This window comes from Lissotriton vulgaris, chromosome 4_1, assembly GCF_964263255.1.
Source record: "Lissotriton vulgaris chromosome 4_1, aLisVul1.2, whole genome shotgun sequence".
In the NCBI taxonomy this organism is placed as follows: Eukaryota; Metazoa; Chordata; class Amphibia; order Caudata; family Salamandridae; genus Lissotriton; species Lissotriton vulgaris.
In genome coordinates this window covers 595,858,495-595,876,585 of record NC_141691.1, presented here as the reverse complement: position 1 = coordinate 595,876,585, position 18,091 = coordinate 595,858,495, and the positions used below count along the sequence as shown (strand labels likewise).

The 18,091-nt window shown below is 47.0% G+C and overlaps 1 protein-coding gene across 2 annotated transcripts in view; it reads left to right on the top strand.

Moving 5' to 3' along the window:
- Window positions 1-18,091, top strand: part of DPY19L1 (dpy-19 like C-mannosyltransferase 1) — a 477,954-nt gene that overhangs the window by 172,553 nt on the left and 287,310 nt on the right. The gene's annotated exons all lie outside the window — the stretch shown is intronic.

Sequence of the window (18,091 nt, the reverse complement as noted above, 5' to 3'; positions counted from 1 at the left end):
CTAATACCAAAAGCTATTTGCAATCTTTCCAGTATAACCATGACCTACACTCCCCCATATTCAGAAATGCAAAGAACATCTTAATGGTCCATGGCCACACTTTTCTCTTGGTTTCTTTGTATGGCCATCAGACACAAATGGGCCATAGCTCATTATTTTTTTACTATGTCTGGCCATGTTCAATAGTTTTGATTTTCTGATTAGTTTTTGATTTAGTCAAAGTTGTGTTAGCAATGTTTTAACACCTCTCAGTGTTTGTTTTGATCACTTTGAAAGTGTTGTTTTTTCATTTGTTTATATTGAACTTTTAATGTTTCACCTTCTCTTAATGGTTGTGATTGTCCTTTTCTGAAGGGGGCCACCAGGTTAAAAAATACCACAGTAACTACAAGGTTCTACAGTTTCCTACACTGAACATAGAAGCCCCTTCTCTCTTGCTATGGTAGGAGCTGTGTGTTACTTTGGCTTTTTCCTCGATATGGTACTGTAATAGACAGTTCCACAACACCATTGTCACTGACATCTCATCCTCCACCAACAACCCTTAATCTTTAGAAGCACTTTCTAGCTGGTAATAACGCAGGGCTCCCATTGAAACCATCGGATTCATGCGTTATTGTACTATTTACAGTGTAATTTATGAGTGGTTCCCCATTTATCTCTAATTCCTATAATTTTGCGCTTCTAGTTTAATGAGCTTGTGTGTGGTTTTCTATTTTATAGTTCCACAAACAATTATTTACGTACCAGTTTTGTTTTATTCATTTCTTATATCATGTTTTTTTAATATGGCTATTCTTATTTAAGTCTTTGTGCACCATAATTATCTTGAATGATCCCGAATGTCAGACACAACACTGAGCTCTTTTCCTAATCGAGTGTTGTGTGGGTCAGGTGCATTGTAGCAATACCGACACGCATACAGATATGCTGGTTTACAAAAAATAAATCTCCCACCTAGACGAGTCATACTTTTTAAAGGCCTGACGCAGGACACCAAGGCCAACCATTCTCCTGACACTCATAGTGGAATGCGGGAAGACTCCCCTGCCTGGGCGTCCCGAGTGTTGGTGCCCTTTATGGCTCACAACACTATATACCTCCCTTATCTAGGGATAGTTGAAACTGAGCATGGCAGAACGTTCGTTAACTAGAGTGACTGAACAGCATAAAGTTGGCTAGTTTTGGGGGACTCTGGGAATAGTTGCGTTGGACCCCCTTTTGTCAAATATGAAGTCTTCATACAATTGTAACGGGGTAGGGCTGGATTTCAGGTGATACCAGCCCGTGCCTTGTTTAAGAGTTGATGCCTGGTCGGCTCTGCCCACCTCGGGGAAACTCATGGTGCAGGGGCTGTGTCCTCTGGATTGCTGTGTATGAACTAGTGGCGCAGAAGGCAGTTTGTTCAGAACTTACATGTCACCTTGTCTCTCCTTGGCTGCCCCCTCTGGGATGTTCTGGAGAGCTGTCTTCCAGAGACGCGTTGACTTACAGCTCACCATCGTGGCTTGCTGGCACCCTTTTGAAATGAGAGATCTTCAGAGTGACGGTTTCTGCCTCCTTCTTGGCAGCTATCATAGTACTTTTTACGGCTATGGCAGTCCAAGGGGCTGATTAGATTGGCACGTGAAATTTGCCTCCTAGGTGCTGATCCCTTACGTTCATCTGATCTCTTCGGCAAATGATGCAATGTTTGACGCACAGCTGACACGAGGTGTAATCGTTGTCGCTTGCTGGCCGAGAGTTGGAGCAGTTTGCGGGTTTTGGGCGATCTACCCATAGGGGGTGGTGGGAAATGGTACACCACTCCGATGCACGCACGGATCCGAACCTCGGAATTGGCATACTTTGCCTTTCTATGAGAAGCATCTTGTCAAAAATATGGGAACCTTAAACTAATGGAGAAAACACACTTTTTCTTCAACCCCAAACTCTATTTACTCATCCATACATCTGATGAACAACAAAATTTAGAACTTGTCTTCCTACGCACTATCAGCCCTGAAGAAGTCCCTGGACGGGACGAAACGCGTTGGCGGTTTCAAAAGTTTTTAACAAAGAATAAATAAAGGATGAATTGGAATACAATATCGACTCATCTTTGAAACAACATTGTTTTTTTGATTATCATATCATTGTTATATTTCATGCATAAAGTGTCCCGGGCTATTATGTATATTTGGTTTTGTGTAAGCCGGTCCTGACCTGCTTCCCAATTTGTGGGGGTATAGGGAATTGTGCCTCCAGCCTGTGTTTGCACCTTTTTTCACGCCACTTAATAAGTAATTTTGGGACTTGTGCAGACATTTATGCTTTGATTCCCATTCTTGTGTAGTCTGGAAATGGTGCCTCACTTGGCCCACCCGAGGCACAGGCGGCTAGGGGCATTGCCGTTGGTAGATTAAGATATCAGCCGATACTCTTGAAGAAATTTGTAAATGGCACGCTCCCTGTTTTTGGCTTCCACTACTGCCATGCAAATTACTTTCTTCAAAGTTTTTACAAACCTCTCAGTTAGCTTGGGGTCACCTCATTGTGATACCTTGATGCCTTGTGCTACAAGATTCGAGATACTCGGCCCATTCCCTGCTGTTGAATGGTGGGCTTTTATTGGTGCAGATTTCCTTGATCAGCCTTTGAGCAGCCATGATTTTTTATACTTCCATATGACCTCAGATGCAGAGGTGGATGGTACTATTTCCTTTTCTGGGTATAGGGAGAAATCATCTATGAGGATGAGCATGAATGAGCTGTTGGGTAGTCTGCCGAAGTGGGTGCTGACACTTTGTCACTGGGTGGTGGGCCCCTCTTTCGTGTTGATGGGTGCTGTAGGTTCAAGTTGGCCGGTTGTTTGGCAGGCAGTGCAGTCTTTGATGACTTTCTCCACTTGTTGATTCAGGTCGGGAAACCAGACTTTGCTTCTGAGCCAGTTTTTTACTTTTACCACCTCTTGGTGAGCTCTTTGAGCCAGGTTACCTGCTTGGTGCCTTAGGGTATTGTGGAGGACTAACCCAGGTGATTGTGGAGGTCTAACCCAGGTCCTCAGAGGAGACAGCCCTCTGCTGTCACTGAGATTTAATGGTGAACATGGTACAGGAACTTTAGAGCTTCTTGTATGCAATGGGTAGAATGACAGTGTAGGGCAGGGGTACTCATAGTACGGCCCGCGGGCCTGTGGCGGCCCGGCAAGCCTTTCCTGGCGGCCCGCGGACCCCCGAGACATCATACCTGTGTTTTACGTTTTGTTTTTTTAAGTGTCTGCAGCAGCGCGAGAGACTCTGCTGCTCTGTGGGAGCTGACGGCCGGGCGATCTTGCAATGGCAGAGTAAAACTGCAGGGGCCTAAGAAGAGGTGAAATACAAAGGCCACATTAACATGCAAATGGTCTTTTAAAGACCTGTTAAGAGCTCGGGTGCGGCTGTGAGTGTGTGTGCACCCCGGCTGGCGCACAGGCAGGGTGAGATGACAGAGGGTGACAGAGGGAGTGGGAGGGAAAGGGAGGGGGACGGAGAGTGAGTGAGTAAGTGAGAGGGAGTGAGTGAGGGGGAGTGAGTGAGAGGGAGTGAGTGAGTGGGAGGGAGGGAAGGAGTGGGAGGGAGGGAGAGGGAGGGAGGGAGGGAGGGAGAGGGAGGGAGGGAGGGAGTGAGAGGGAAGGAGTGAGAGGGAAGGAGTGAGAGGGAAGGAGTGAGAGGGAAGGAGTGGGAGGGAAGGAGTGAGTGAGAGGGAGGGAGTGAGTGAGAGGGAGTGAGTCAGTGAGTGAGTGAGTTGGAGGGAGGGAGGGATTGAGAGGGAGGAGTGAGAGGGAGTGAGTGAGTTGGAGGGAGTGAGTGGGAGGAAGTGAGTGAGAGGGATGGAGTGAGTGAGAGGGATGGATGGAGTGAGTGAGAGGGATGGATGGAGTGAGTGGGAGGGAGTGAGTGAGTGGGAGGGAGTGAGTGAGTGGGAGGGAGTGAGTGAGTGGGAGGGAGGGAGGGAGGGAGGGAGTGGGTGGGAGGGAGGGAATGAGTGAGAGGGAAGGAGGGAGTGAGTGAGTGGGAGGGAGTGAGTGGGAGGGAGTGAGTGGGAGGGAGTAAGAGGGAGGGAGTGAGGGAGTGAGAGGGAGGGAGGGAGTAAGAGGGAGTGAGAGGGAGGGAGGGAGTGAGTGAGAGGGAGTGAGTGAGAGGGAGGGAGGGAGTGGGAGGGAGTGAGAGAGATGGAGTGAGAGAGATGGAGTGAGAGAGAGGGAGTGGGAGGGAGGGTGTGGGAGGGAGGGAGTGAGGGAGTGGGAGGGAGGGAGTGAGAGGGAGGGAGTGAGTGAGGGAGTGAGAGGGAGGGAGGGAGTAAGTGGGAGTGAGTGAGTGGGAGTGAGTGAGTGAGTGGGAGTGAGTGAGTGGGTGGGAGTGAGTGAGTGAGTGAGTGGGAGTGAGTGAGTGGGAGTGAGTGAGTGAGTGGGAGTGAGTGAGTGAGTGGGAGTGAGTGAGTGAGTGGGAGTGAGTGAGTGGGAGTGAGTGAGTGAGTGGGAGTGAGTGAGTGGGAGTGAGTGAGTGAGTGGGAGTGAGTGAGTGAGTGGGAGTGAGTGAGTGGGAGTGAGTGAGTGGGAGTGAGTGGGAGTGAGTGAGTGAGTGGGATGGATGGATGGAGTGAGTGGGATGGATGGAGTGAGTGGGATGGATGGAGTGAGTGGGATGGATGGAGTGAGTGGGAGGGATGGAGTGAGTGGGAGGGAGTGAGTGAGTGGGAGTGAGTGAGTGGGAGTGAGTGAGTGGGAGTGAGTGAGTGAGTGGGAGTGAGTGAGTGAGTGGGAGTGAGTGAGTGGGAGTGAGTGAGTGGGAGTGAGTGAGTGGGAGTGAGTGAGTGAGTGGGAGTGAGTGAGTGAGTGGGAGTGAGTGAGTGAGTGGGAGTGAGTGAGTGGGAGTGAGTGAGTGAGAGTGAGTGAGTGAGTGGGAGTGAGTGAGTGGGAGTGAGTGAGTGAGTGAGTGAGTGAGTGGGAGTGAGTGAGTGGGAGTGGGAGTGAGTGAGTGAGTGGGAGTGAGTGAGTGAGTGGGAGTAAGTGAGTGAGTGGGAGTGAGTGAGTGAGTGGGAGTGAGTGAGTGAGTGGGAGTGAGTGAGTGAGTGGGAGTGAGTGAGTGAGTGGGAGTGAGTGAGTGGGAGTGAGTGAGTGGGAGTGAGTGAGTGGGAGTGAGTGAGTGGGAGTGAGTGAGTGGGAGTGAGTGAGTGGGAGTGAGTGAGTGGGAGTGAGTGAGTGGGAGTGAGTGGGATGGATGGAGTGAGTGGGATGGATGGAGTGAGTGGGATGGATGGAGTGAGTGGGATGGATGGAGTGAGTGGGATGGATGGAGTGAGTGGGATGGATGGAGTGAGTGGGATGGATGGAGTGAGTGGGATGGATGGAGTGAGTGGGATGGATGGAGTGAGTGGGAGGGATGGAGTGAGTGGGAGGGATGGAGTGAGTGGGAGGGATGGAGTGAGTGGGAGGGATGGAGTGAGTGGGAGGGATGGAGTGAGTGGGAGGGATGGAGTGAGTGGGATGGATGGAGTGAGTGGGTGGGAGGGATGGAGTGAGTGGGTGGGAGGGATGGAGTGAGTGAGTGGGAGGGATGGAGTGAGTGAGTGGGAGGGATGGAGTGAGTGAGTGGGAGGGATGGAGTGAGTGAGTGGGAGGGATGGAGTGAGTGAGTGGGAGGGATGGAGTGAGTGAGTGGGAGGGATGGAGTGAGTGAGTGGGAGGGATGGAGTGAGTGAGTGGGAGGGATGGAGTGAGTGGGAGGGATGGAGTGAGTGGGAGGGATGGAGTGAGTGGGAGGGAGGTAGTGAGAGGGAGGGAGTGAGAGGGAGGGAGTAAGAGAGACGGAGAGGGAGTGAGACGGACAGGGAGGGAGAGGGAGTGAGGTGGAGATAGAGAGGGAGATGGAGAGGGAGGGAAAGGGAGGGAGACGGAAAGGGAGGGAGACGGAGAGGGAGTGAGAGGGAGGGAAAGGGAGGGAGACTGATGGGAGAATGACATGGAGGGAAAGGGAGGGAGACTGATGGGGAGTGAGATGGAGGGAATGGGAGGGAAATGGAGGGAGAGGGAGGGAAAGGGAGTGAGACGGAGAGGGAGTGAGAGGGAGGGAAAGGGAGGGGGACGGAGAGGGAGTGAAAGGGAGGGAGACGGAGAGGGAGTGAGAGAGAGGGAAAGGGAGGGAGATGGAGAGGGAGGGAGAGGGAGGGAAAGGAAGGGAAATGGAGGGAGAAGGAGGGAAAGGGAGGGAGACGGAGACGGAGGGAGAGAGAGGGAGGGGGAGAGTGTGAGTGAGAGAGAGGGAGTGAGACAGTCAGAGTGAGACATAGGAAGACAGGAGAGAGGGAGGGAGAAAGGGAGAGAGAGCTAGAGAAAGGGAGAGGGAACAATAGAGAGGGAGGGAGACAGAGAGAAAGAGAGAGAGAGATGTGTGTATGCCAGGATGGCTCAGTGGACGAAGGCATCCACTGCAGGGACCTGTGATCAACCTTATGGTCAGTTTTATGTTGTTGCTCTAGCCCCGCCCCTCCCCAACTGACCCCGCCCCCCACCCATGCGGCCCTCGGACACAAACCAAATTGTAAATTTGGCCCCCGAGAGAAAGTTTGTGAGTACCCATGGTGTAGGGTGTACCAGTTGCCATTTCGTACTGCTATGATGGCGGTCTACAGGCATTAGTAGTCTTCTGTGGCTTCCATGATGTTTAACAGGGAAATAGGGATTGGTTTGGACCTTTCTATGATGAGGCAGACATACTCTTTGGTGTCCTTAGCTTCTTTACCTGTGGTGGCCAGTTGAGTAACAACAAGTCTTCTGAACTGCCGGTGCCTGGCCAGTACTCCAGGGTGAAACTGAACACTTTTAACTGCAGGATCCACTTCTTGTGTCTCAGTGGCGATTTGGATGTGAAATCCTTGAATAATGGGATCAGTTGTTTGTGATCCATGTAGATGGTGAAGGAGTGGCTGTACAAGTAGTTCGCTAGGCGTGAGCGTTCAGCTCACTTAGGCAGGAGGGGCCCTTCCACCACAGTTTTGACGCTTGGTCAATGCGGCCCCATCTGTGATGGGGCTGGCGTCCACTGCTAGTTGAGACTGGGGATGAAGTATGCTAAGGTCGTGTCAGCTGACAATGCTTGTTTTGTATTGCGGAAGGCTTGTTCTTGCACTTCTCCCCACACCCACGGACTGGTAAACTTGATAAGACAGCGAAGGGTGTCTGTAAGGTCAGACAGGTTCTTCATGAACTGTTTGCAGTAGGTCACCAAACCTAGAAAACTGCAGACCCCTGACACTGAAGTGGGAGCTGGGCATCTTGAATCTCCTTCTCCTTTGCCAGATCCGTCCCTCTGCCATGTCCAGAGTAGTGGTAGCCAAAACAACTGATGCTTCTTTGTAGAAACTCACATTTTTGGTTCAAAGTTGGTAGGTGCACCAAGATGTATTCACTTAGTTCAACACTCCTGGGAGACTCGTTAACTCTTCTTAGATTATGTGCTGGAAAACCTCAGCAGCAGTGTTATGCCGAAGTTCAATCAGTTATATCTCCAGAGACCCACATGGATGGAGAAGGTTGTTATAGAATGCAAGTCTGGGTGTAATGGTATCTGGTGATAGCGCAGCTGGAGGTCCATTTTGGAAAACCACTTTTACCCTTAGAGCTCTCCGATAATGTCATCTATTGTGGGTGTCATGTGACATTCTTGTTTTGATGGCCTGGTTAATCACCCTCATGTCAACACAGAACCTCACGGCGTCCTACTGCTTGGACTTTTTGGCCACTACAGCCAGGGAGACCCTTGTAGTAGGTCCTGTCACCAATCAATTATGCTGGCCTCTTCAAGGTGCTTTAGTTATTGTTCCACCTTGAAGCTGACATGAAATCCTGTCCGCCTGTGACAGAGTGCTACAGTTTCAATTGACTTATAGCTATGCAATTGTACAGCTTTGCCCTTGGTTGAATTTATTGATGTCACTTGCATGGATGCTGAAAGCGAAATGCACCAGTTTGAGGTATTGGGTGGTTGATTTGGCGACACTGGAGGAAGCTAGCAACTTCCTGGGAACCATAGATTTTGGCTTTGGTGGTGACCTAGTAGGTGTCTACAGCATGAAAAACACCAGCAAGCTGCAGGGGTGAGCAGTTGCTGAAAGCTTAAACCTTGACATCTAGTGGAGCAAAGCACAGGCAGGTTGTGGTGCAGATCAGCAGACAGGATGTTGATTGTGGCTCCTGTGTCAATTAGAGCAGTGATTGGTAGGCCTTGTACTTGTAGGAGACACTTGGGGGCGGACTGGGGTGTTGCGTCTGTCGGTTCGATGGATTGCACCACGCGTTTGTCTTCCTGCTCATCGTCATCAATATCGGTTTCTGCCAGTGTTTTAGGGGACTGTATCAACGGAGCGTGTGCCCTGTTTCTGTAGGGTGCTGAGCTGTCTCTTGGTGTAGTTTCATACTATGGAAAAATTATTCAGTTTCCAGCATGTGGTGCACTTTTTTGCTAGCCCTAGGTAGTCAATGCAGTGGGGATAGGGATCCCCATCTACCTGCAGGGTCAGCTTGGGTTTGGTTGTCTCCAACTTCGTCTTCCAGGTCTTTTTGCTGATGGCTTTGACTGCCTTCTCCTTGTGGGCCACCCTTGCTTTGGAAAGCTCTTTTGGCCTTCCCTATGGAGAGGATGTCCTGCATCGACATGTTGGGCTCTTGCTAAATGCTTTCTCCGAGTGCTTGCTAAATCTTTCAGGCAGGTCCACCGATTGATCTGGTTTCTGCTTTGCGTGGCCAAGGAGGAAGCGTTCTTAGTCAGGGTTTGCAAAGAGTTGAAAATGGGCAGAAATCGTGTTTTTGATCTTTATGTATGTGCAGGGTGGACCTGCTTCAACTACGGATTTGGAGATCTCTTGCACGTTGGCCCCACCCAGGTGAAGAAGCAGAGGTCACATTCTGCCATGCTCATTGTCCATTGCTTTGAAGTACATCTAGAGGTGTTCCACCCAGGCTTTTCATCTGGCAGCTTGTGTCAGCGGGGGGCTGGTTACAGCAAAGGGCTCCAGGATGGACGACATGCTGGGTCAGCTACTCACAGGAATGGGAGCAGGTTTGCTTGGAAAACACGGATGGGCGGCGTGGTATTCACAGGTAGGAGCAGGAGGTGTGAGTATCAGCGTCTGGCATGGGAGGAGGCTTCCAGGAGGTACCAGACACGCTGCAGATCTGAGACACCAGGCTTTGATGGAGGTCCTGTAGAGGAGCAGGAGCGCTTCCGGTGATGCAACGTAGTGGTGGGGCCCGCAGAATGTGAGTATCCTGATTTGTTAGACTGGCTGTGAGCTGCCACAGGACAAGAAATGCCGTGGCCCTCGGGGCACGGAGGGTGTGCCCGCTGAGGTGATCAGCAGGTGGCTGCAGGACTGAACGCAGTGAGGATGGGTGGGCTCCCCTCGTGATGAATGCTGGTGAGAGAAGTTCCTCCCAGGCCATGTGTGCGGGCCGGGGTGGGGTGACTGGCCCACTCGGTGAGAGCCGTATCTTTTGGGCCTCGCGGTGTGCTGCTTCCGCAGGCTGGACAGCGATGAGGCAGGTTGGGAGCAGAAGTGAGAGTCCGCTGATACATTCGGAGGGTCTGTGTGGCCTCCTCCTCGCCAGTGTAGTGTGACTCAGGCGCATTTGCAGCAATAAAGACACAGACACAAATATGCTGGTTTACAAAAAATAACTCCCCGTCTAGACGGGTTGTGTGTCTGATGTAGGGCGCTAGGCCCAACCACGTTCCTGATGCTCATGGGGGAATGCAGGTAGACTCCCCTTATGGGTGTCCCAAGTGTGGGTGTCCTTCATGGCTCGCAACACTACAGAGATAATGTAGATTGACAGGCTGGGCGTACATTGAATGGTTGGGCTCAGGATAGCAACTTGTGAGTGAGGCAAAGTACAGGTGCAGCATAGTCAGCAGCTGTGCAAGTACCACTTGCACTCACAACAATCACAGCACAGATAACAACAGTTCTTTTTAGACTCACATTCCCAACAATATGTCAATGGAAGCAACAGTACATTGACTCCGACACTAAAATCAGTAAGCACGTGCAGCATCTGTTTAGGCCTCCACAATACAAATGTAGATGCAGCACAGGAGGCTGTAATGCAATCTTCTTCCAAAAAACAGGCTCAGGACTGCAGGACACAAAAAAGGTTCCTTATAAACATGTGATATGTGAAACCGTATCTGTGAAAGCCTTCCTTGCACTAAAGTGCCATAGCATGAGATGGAGAATGCATGCTTTTATCATACAGAAGCACAATACAGACAGCAGCGTTTCACTATCCTCAGGCACTGATTGGACAACAGGAGTATAAGCTTCTGCCGCAAGTTAAGCATAACTCTAGCATTAGGCTGAGCACAATATCATGCTCCATCAAATGGGTTTACCTTACGTGTTTTGCAAATACTTCTATAACTTCCCAAAATACCTCATAATGATTGCCAAAACCCTCCAAGCTGTCTCTAGGCAGACCGTACAACAAAGGAAGGGTTGGGTCTTTACATAGTACACTTTGTATGAAAAAGAGAGACCCAGATTATAGTACACAAGTGTTGAAATGGGAACTGTGGCATTTCCCAGAGTGGAGCGATCAGATTTTAGATTTAATTCTCAGGTCTTGGGGGCCTGCAAGCACTTTTTTGTTAGGCACTCGGTTGATCGCTGGTGGCTACCAGTATTTTAAGTAAATGTTAGAGTTCTCGGTTAAGTTTCTAAATACCTACAGCATTGTTACAGTGGACTTACACTTAAAAGGTGGTGCAATAGGGCACCTTTTGGTAAAACACTGTGCGCTAAGAGAGCATCATGGAGAGGGGATAGTATTGGTGCACACGGTATATTTTTTAGTACAATTCCTCAAAAACAGCACTAAGGATCACAGTTCTTATTTGTATATATTTGTTCAGTGTCTTTATTTTTAATTCCAGTGACACGTTTTATGTGATACAGCACAAGAGACAGGTGTCTTGGTCAGGAAATCCAGGGGCGTTAGAGGAGTCGTGAAAGTCAGGAGCGATATGCGTCATTGAAGCAATGGGGTCGGAATGTAGCTGAATCAAGAGTTATGACGACGAGTCCAGATGATTTAGGAGTAGGGCGCACATGAATAGGCAGGACTCGGGAGGACTGTGGTTAAATGTGACTGTTTTGGTGAGACAACATTATTAGCCGACAGGCGAGCCAAGAGATGTCAGCGGTACAAGAAATGGAAGTTATTCGGGCAGCTCCTTGCCTGGTTTATGGACGGTGAGTGGCTGTTCATTCTCGTATTGTGCTTTATCATGCGTGTCACCTCATCTGAAAATGAATGCAGTTGAGTGTCGTGGAAAGTGAGTCTGTTCCTTATTTTTCCATTTTCTCCTTTTGTTGACCCCCCTTTAATTTTTTCGTTCTCCTGTTTTGAGGAGTGACACAGACTATCTACTGCGTGCCTAAACTCATCATTGACTGAAGAGGCACTGTCACTTTACGCCCGAACCTATCAGCATTGGCTATGCTTCTGTTTTTTTCATAACAAACGAGTGCCTGGCCAACTACTGCTCCCTTGGTAAGGACGGGAAAGGTTTATTTTTTCACACACCAGCCTCGAAAGGTTTGTGGGAGGAGAGGGGGGGGGGGGGTGGGGGGATGGGGTGGGGGGACTGGGGGGGGGGGTTGTTAACCTCTTGGTCCCCCGCTAAGTTGGGGGGTGCATGCATCTTTTTAGGTGTACTCTGTTTAGCCTCTGTGGCGGGCTGTGAACTGTGTAGTGTCCTGCCAGGACACAGTCTAGTTGTTACAGCCCTGTACTACACTGATCACCCACCCACCACAGACGTCACTGGGTCAGGTGACGCTGCAAATAAAAGAGGCCGAGCCCACTGTGTCGTCCTTTCATTCAGCATGCGGGCCTACTAGGGCCCCATCCTTACAAACTGGTATTCATAAGTGAGGGAGCCCGAGGTCTGCTCCTTTATTTATACATTTTGTAGCTTCAGAAAGGTAGTCTGCACATGAGTAAAGTGCCGCTTTTTAAAGACCTTGTTTTGCAGTGTCTGTGAACAGTCACATGGTATGATGCTGCATCAACAGCTGTAACGAAGATGGAGAATGGGTTTTAAAACCTCCAGTACTTGTTTTACTGTCTCATCATTTCAAAATAAGATGTCAGATTAAGCAATATAATTTCAACGTGATGTCAGATGACACTAATTAAGACAAAATAAAAATGAAAGCATCATTATCTAAATACATTCTTTGCTTAAAACTATGGGTTTGTGGAATTTGCTTCTGCATATTTACTCTAAATTTGGCACAATTACACGAAACATAATTCTGGCATTTTACTCATGTTTTAGAGCAAAATGTGTCCTCGCATCAATGTTTGAGGCAAGGATGCATTTTCCGCTATAAAAAAAAACAGGGATAAAAACAAAAGCACCTTGAACAGCCGCTCGCTTTCTTTGTTCCGCTGCAATTTTCACTGTAAATGTTGCACGTAATTAAGAAAGCGAGGTAATTGTGCAATTTTGGGAATCTCAGTAAAAAGTTTAGCGCCAAACTCCCTAGTTACATGAATTGCGCCGGCATTGTTTAAATTTCACCTAAGCCTAGGTGGAATCAAGTTAAATGAAAATTATAACTATTAAAATGTTGTCCAGAAGATTTTCCAGCAAAAGATGAAGCCATAATAAAGCAGCGAATACAATGGGGACTCACTGCCATCTACTGGCGGAGGGATAACATTAACAGCATTTTCCTGTATATAACAAATTTCCACCTTCTTTAGTAGGACTCATATTTAAAGTTGAGTGCATCTCGCAGACAAAAATTCCCCTAACTTAAACTGCTAAGAAACACGTATTATAAATTATAACTTTGAACCGCCTTTGTGATGGAACTCTCGCTTTATACAATGAATTCCGGGCCATTAAGTGGTACTGAGCTCAAATCTCAATATATATACTACTTTCGGAAGTGGTTGTCTCCCACGGTGCCTCAATTCAAGTTTGCTCTGAGATTTGCAATCCGCAAAGCATCAGTATTTTCGTGACATGTTTTAAATGTGGGTTCTACAGATTATAAATAAAACTTCCAGTTTTCCATTTTTACAGATAAATACAGACATAAAACAATCTATTTTCTGTCTGTATTTATTTTTAAAAGCAGAAAATTCCCTAAAAGTGTACTTTTTGTAAGTGACAGTCTTTGTTGTCCTTCATGAATTCACGCCAACTGCTAAGCAGATGGACACCATGGGGAAAAACAGGATCAGAATCCCTTAAATGCAAGCATATGTTAGCATATATTTGTATGTAATGCCAATATTTACATGCCGGTGTAGTGTTTTGTTATATTTTGCTGCTTAATTTGCTAATACACGTCAGGCATCAAAGTATGCATGCGTGTTTATTAGTTAAATAAATGTGGAAATATACCATTTTACGACTTAATTTATTCTCAAAATATAAAATAAATATGGCAAAATACAGATGGATATGTTAAGAAAATAAATATCAAGAGGGGGCAGGCGCTCGGAGGACTGGCACACTTGCACATTGTAAAGATGGCACTGAATCAGTGATTTATTCTTTTTTGTCATTCTCACATTAAGAAAGGCTGGGTGTTGCTGCCATCGATGTTTGCTGGGTGATGCAAACAAATACCCTCCAGGATCCACATGAGGCTGTGTGTACGGGGCAAATAAGGCCCTGAAGTGGTAAAGAGGATTAACAAGCATCCTACCATACTTGGGCAAGGTGAAATGAAAGAAAATGTGATGTGTACCTGGATAATATAAGGAGACTTGGGCTACCGAGCGCTTTCCCTTGGGTAAGGTTGGTGCAGTGGTCAAATTTATGTCCTCGGCACTTGGGGAATCCAATAGTGTATGACTTGAACAGTGGCGGCCAGCATGGCTTGCGGAGGGGATGACTCGAGGGGGGATTACTCAAGGGGGGGTATGCTGCGGAGGGGGGGGAAGCTGGGGTGCGCAAAACAAGAATAAAAAACTTACCTTGCGGCCAAGCCCCAGGCTGCTCCTGCTCTCCTCGTCTTGGAACAGGAAGCAGCCAGGCCCCACTGACCAATCACAACGCTGCACTGCAGCATTGAGATTGATAAGCACACAGGCTCCTCTGGCCAATCACAGTTCTGCAATGCAGCTTTGTGACTGGTCTGAGTGCTGTGACACGGCGCTCAGTCTTGGGCTGGAGGGGTGGACATGTTCTCCACGCAGGCTGTAATGTAGCTTTCAAGGAGAACAGGGAAAGTGCACATGACTGGTTTAAGTTGCCTGAGAGGGCCGACCAAACAGTCATTGCACACTTTGGTGTGGGCAAACCACTCCTCCCCTGCCCTCCTCCGAGAGCAGAGCAGACCCACCCACCTACCCGCCCACAAAAGAGGCAGAAAACATTAAATGATAATAACTCTTAAGTTATTATCATTTTATGTTTCTTCCTCCTGGCACTGCTTAAAAGCAGTGATGCAGCGCTCCTCTGCCATAGCGAAGGAGCCGCCCCTGGACTTGAAGTCAGGGAAGCAGTAAGCTGCTCCAATTTTAAATGATAATTTACTCGTACTTGACTAAGACGAGGAGATATGAGACACCTGATCCCCTCACTCTTGGGCAAGGTAGATTTTTTGTTTTTTGTTTTTAACAAGCTCCACAGGCTAGTTCTTCTTCCCCAACCACTTGATAATACCCATAAGCGTTAATTGTTCTAAACTATTTCTTGGCTTGTCTGGGGCTGTATTTGCTACACCTTAGTCCTGGTTGATCGGGGTGGGGGAGTGTATGAGGGCAAAGGTTTTAAAAGGGTGAAGTCTGTCTTGCCAGTAAGAAAGGCTGAGGAGGGTTCTGCATACGTACGTGGGTTTAAAGCCAGCCCACGTATACACACTGCAGCTTTAGCAGTCAACTTAACAGGTTCTTTTCTTTTTTTTGTTTCCCAGTATATATTAAACATTTGGAGAATTGAGTTGTATGTAAATGCAAGATTTTTTATGTTTTCCCTTTTTTTGTAATTGTTTTTCATGTTTTTCTTATACGTATGTTTCCAGCATGGGTAGGTTCACTCTCGTCATATGTTTGCTTTTTTCTCCATTATGGATAGACAGAAATTCACCAATTCAACAAAAGTTATCAGATGATAAAAAGTCTGCTGAAGCAGTGCATTTTGGTGGAATTCTGTTCAGCAGTTTCAGAGTTGTTTGCAATTGGTTATGGGAAAATCCATTTTAATGCAAAAGATATATGTTTTTGAACTCACCTAGAACCCCTCACCCCTTAAAACCTTTGATATATTTGACCAATCGGCACCAAATTTGGCATGCTGAAGTTCGTTCAACAAAAATGCACCAATATTTGTCACAAAGTTGGTGCAACAATAAGAATTTGTACTTTTTGAGGTGTGAAACATAACTAAAGATTTGCAACGATGCCTCCGTTTATTTATATGTTTGCACATAATACAGCAACAATTGTAAGATAAGACCATTTAAATGTACGCAATATTTATATTTGATCTCTTGTCTTTGTTTACACATTGTTTGTGCACTTTTGGTACACGGATTCCTCCCTCCTTACCCGTTTAACTTTATTTCTTTATTTTTTTAACATTACAAGAGTTTTTTGTTTCTCGCCAGGTGCGATTGTGCATCTCCCTGTAAGCTAGAAAAAAACTCAGGTGAAAAGTTTATAGGAACATTCATGGTATAATTAGTAGCTAGGGAAACCCGGCGCTTCACTGTTGGAACTCGGGGTGAGAACTTTCAGTACCTGAACGTACGTAGGGCATTTTATTTTATGGACGTCTATATACTAACTGCTGAAAGTATTAGATGTAAATGGGGTTAAGTGAAACCTGAGATAATGAAAGGTATGATGAAGTGTAGTAGTAATGGTGTCATTAATTTTTGTAAGGATACCTCATTCGTATACAAAGCCTTTTGAAGCAAGCAATTGGTCCCGCCTTTGGGACCTTATAAGTGTTTAGCCATGCAACAGTTGTTGTTGCACCAAGGATATTGTGCTGCATAACTAAATACTTCTAAGGTCCCAAAAGCGAGACTTATTGGCTATGCCAATGCTTGTTTGTACAGGCTTCAATGACCTAAGGATCAGCGTTTTTAAAAGGTTGATTAATGTAGGCACTTAACAGGAGATGTTGTTTACTTCAACAGCGCAGAGAAGCAGGGCGCTTCAGAGACCGATGTAAAAACTAAGACATGCTGACACACAAACGTTTCTGCCCCTCACACACACTCTGATACTGAAACTCGCATCTCTTTCTGTCCCTACACCCCAATACATGCACAATATATCCCATGGCACACAAACGCTAAGGCACAAACACTTCCACTCATAGACAGTCTGATTCAACTCAAGCACACACACACTTTCTCACATACATACCAACTCATATGGCGCACACACACACACCCACACCCCACAGATTCTACTTTTAAACTTTCATGCAGAATTTACACAGAATTGCAATAAAAGGTTCAGCATTCTGCAATAAGAAGTTCCACAAGAAGTTCTGAGATACGTGGTCCTAATTATGATAAATGCTTTTGAAGTAAACAACGGAATCTGCTCATTCACAAATTGGACACCTCAACTCAGCGGCGCGCCACCCACGACTGGTGTAAGAACCACAGAATCGAACTCAAGGCTGCAAGCCACTTTAGGACCTAGATTTATAAATACATTCATCTAAAAGTAATTTCCGCGGCCCGTGCGACTTACCATACGCGAAGTAGCCGGGCAATGAAGAATGACGCAATGCTAAATTTAAATACTCAACATAAAAGTACTTTGTCTGTACGGACAATAAACACGCCTCTGTACATGACTACTGCAGTTTGTATGTAAGCATTCCCCGCGCACATTTGGATTGTAGCCTGAGCTGGCCAACGTGGCTAATTATTGGCCCAGCTTTTTGCTTGGGGGGCTGCGAGTTGCTGGGACACTCGTGATTGATGTTGCGGTGCTGGCGCGAAGGCTGCTCTGTCTTTCTTTCTCCCTATCACTCAAGCCACACCTGATTGTAGATTTCTGTAACAGTGTTTTTTCCTCTCAACCCCATACGCGCGTTAAAATAGTTTAGCACCAGGCCTTCTTTGTACAACCATTAGCCAAGTGGGGGCTATAGCAGGGGTGCCTGCCCTTCGTAATGGGACAGCCCAACATGCTTGTTCCCGAAGCAAGGACACACGACAGCGCAATGTATCATGTTAGCAAGCCTTGAGGAGTGCGGGTGGGTGGAAAGATGGCTGGGGCTTTGTGTCTGCTGCTTTTCCAGAAAGGCCAAAAAAAATATAGCTCTTTTCTCCAACTCAGTGTGACTTTATGAGCTGTGTGACTCAGTAACTTTAATTTAGAATTAGCTATGGTTGTGGCACCACTTGGATTTCAAGAAGACCTTTGACATTGTTAAAACAAGGGATGACTATTTCCGACACAAAGCCAAGAAGCGCTGAAACACAAACTCGGCCGCGAACGTGAAACAGTACTGGACTAACAAGTGGGAGGCGTGGGGGGAGTCCGAGAGAACACAGCGATTCCCTAGTGGGAGCTATCCTTGGGCACCATCTGTTTGGAAGTGAATTACAAACATATTTTGCCAAAGCTCACTCCCGCAAGGGAATCGCCAAACGTGCACGCATTGCCATTGAAAGCAAAACAATTCTTGCATGTTTTTGACTGAAAAACCGAAGCGATTTCTAAAGGTCTTTTTCCTAATCAGCGCATGCGTGCTTAGCAGGCGAGACCTAAAAAGGGGGAAATTGACTTTCAGCCAGTTCAAACATAATATTTTCAAAACGCTTCAATCTATGGTATTTCACTTCGAGGCACCTAATAGTGTATAGTTTTGTGCTGCTCAAAATGATGCAACTTATCCATTGAACAGGATAAATGAACTGACTTAATTATTCTTCAATGATCCAATTTAATTGCTACCAAATCAAATGCCATTTTAGCGATACTGTATTTTTCTTTGATTATTCTGACAATTTTGCTAGAGTTTTTTTTTTTAAATGCAACTAGTTAAAATGTAAGAACATATTTTACAAACATAAA